Raw genomic sequence first — 2499 nt, 5'->3', positions numbered from 1 at the left:
TGGATTTTTAGCGGGACACACGGCCGCTCAGTTGTAGACTGCATTTACCAGCCTCCTTTGCCGCTAAGTGTGGTGTGGCTCTGGGACTAAATGCAGGCAGTGAGGTGTGCCTTTCCATACATGTCAAATTGTTAACTGTGCTTACCTCACCATTTTAGGCAGTGGGAGTAAAGAGGGGTGGAAAGAGTGTTTACATTTTGTAATTTATATATTTATGTGCTGTTTGAATTATTAAAAGCATGCTCTACTATTATAGTTTGAAAATAGCTTTAAAATATACAAATGGTTTTCCTACTCCAAGATGATAATCTCCTAGAACTTTTTATGGTGTTTTTAAAAAGAAATGCTTTCTATCCGAGGACAATATATTAAATGGATTTTTGGAGCAGGGAGTTGGAATAGGAGCTTGCTCCGTCCACTCCACGCATCAACCTGGTATTGCAGTACTTCCAGGAACGGTGCACCCCCTTCGGGGAATAAAAAAAAAAAAAAAAAAAAGAAATGCTTATAGGATTATGTCCAGCTTTCCTCCCATGTTAGACAATTGCCCCAAACTGGTAAAGCTGCAATGATTTATAGATTTAGGGAAAACTGATACCTTTTATTAGAATGTTTCTTTCAGTCCTAAAAAACAGTACCTTACTCTCCTACCACAAATTCCCTCTCCAATCTTAAGTCCCTAGGTAGAATTTTAGAAACTTGATTTTTGTGTACTTGCTTTTTCACTTAGCTACTTTATTATTTATCTATCAGTTAACTCTCTTGGCCTTTCTACCCTTAAGTCTCTGTTTTAGCCATGTTTTATAGATAATACAGTAAGTAGTTTCATTTTTGAGCTCAGTTTGAGTTTGCTAAGGACTTTATCAGGCTTCTCAGGTGACTCAGTGGCAAAAGAATCTGCCTGCCAAAAGGGAGATGACTGCCAAGCAGGAGACTCGGGTTCTATCCATGGGTTGGGATGATCCCTTGGAGAAGGAAAGGGCAACCCACTCCAGTATTCTTGCCTGGAGAATCCCATGGACAGATGAGCCTTGTGGGCTACAGTCCATGAGATCGCAAAGAGTTGGACACGACTGAGTGATGAAACAGCAACAAGGGCTTTATCCCACTTTCATTTAGTTCTGTAACTGATGTTTGTTAGTCTGTTGGGGCTGCTATAACAAAAATACCATAGACTGGGTGGTTTAGACAACAAACATTTATTTCTCACAGTTCTAGAGGCTGTGAAGTCCAAGATCAAGGTGCCGGCAGACTTGGTGTCTGTTGAGAACCTGTTTCCTAGATAGCCATCTTCTCGCTGTCTTCACATGGCAGAAAAGAGAGATAGGAAACAAGCTTTCTAGTGCCTCTTAAGAGGGCTCTAATGCCATTCACAAAGGCTCCATGCTTATGACCTCATCTAATCCTAATCCCCTCCTAAAGGCTCCATCGCCTAACATGTTCACATTGTGGGACAGTTTCAACACAGGGATTCTGGGGGGACACAAACATTCAGTCTTTAACATATCTCTTTTGAGTATCCTTCCTTATTATATCTTTCTCGGTAGTCTACCTCACTACTGCCATCCAAACAAGTCTAGTATTTTGGGTTCTACTAGATAAAAGTTCCTTTTATATCTCTTTAGATATAGGCTATAGAAGATACAGATCTTCTGAATTCTGTTCTGAGTATTATCATACACATTATGGAAAAATATTTTTAAAAGGACACCAAAATTGGGTGACAAGCTGGTCTAACATTTCTAAGTTTTATTAAGCTTTTCAGATAAAATATACTGAATATCTGTCATGTTTTGAGTACCTGATACAGACTGTGCAATTCACAGATATTATCTAATTTAATCTGCAGGATATTTCTAGGAGATGGTTATTTTGTTCTCATTTTCATGTAAAAAAATCAAGTCTTAAAAAGTAGGAAATGCCCAACCCCCAACCTCAAACAGCAAGTCGATTTAGACCACAATTTCTTTCTACAAAGTTCCTATCCTTTCCTGCTTCTCACATTCCTTCTACATCTTGAGAGAAGAAATAAAATCTAGTTTTGAATCAAATGAAAGGGCTGGGAGTGAGACGTCTCTGAGTATAATTTATTTTTGACTTAGATCCATGTAAATGTTTTAGTTTTTGAAAAACAATACAGGGAAAGTAAAGCCAATCCTAAAATTGAGAATAAATTGAAACCAATAACCTTAACTCTTTACCAAATTGGTTATATTCCCACATAGAGATAAGAATTATTTCAAGTGACTTTGGAACATGCTCTTCTGGTTTATCTTCTTGGTAGGGTATATTCTAAGGAAAAAAAAATTGCAAATAACTTGAAACTTCACTCAATTTTATTATCAGGTGTAATATTTGTACTATAAGTTTAACATTACATTTATATATATATATGTATATATATATATTAGAATAGAACAAATAACATTAATGTTACTAAGATCCAAAGTTTTCATTGTGAGAGAAATGAGATACAAAGTAAAAACCTGGTGTTAAATT

At 36.7% G+C, this 2499-nt stretch overlaps 1 pseudogene; it reads left to right on the top strand.

Moving 5' to 3' along the window:
- The first annotated feature begins 305 nt into the window (after positions 1 to 305).
- LOC122432160 lies at positions 306 to 469 on the top strand (annotated as a pseudogene).
- Positions 470 to 2499: the final 2030 nt, after the last annotated feature.

Source organism: Cervus canadensis, chromosome 30, assembly GCF_019320065.1.
Source record: "Cervus canadensis isolate Bull #8, Minnesota chromosome 30, ASM1932006v1, whole genome shotgun sequence".
Taxonomy (NCBI): Eukaryota; Metazoa; Chordata; class Mammalia; order Artiodactyla; family Cervidae; genus Cervus; species Cervus canadensis.
Note: the sequence above shows the minus strand (reverse complement) of the source record. Positions and strands in the feature narration are given on the sequence as shown.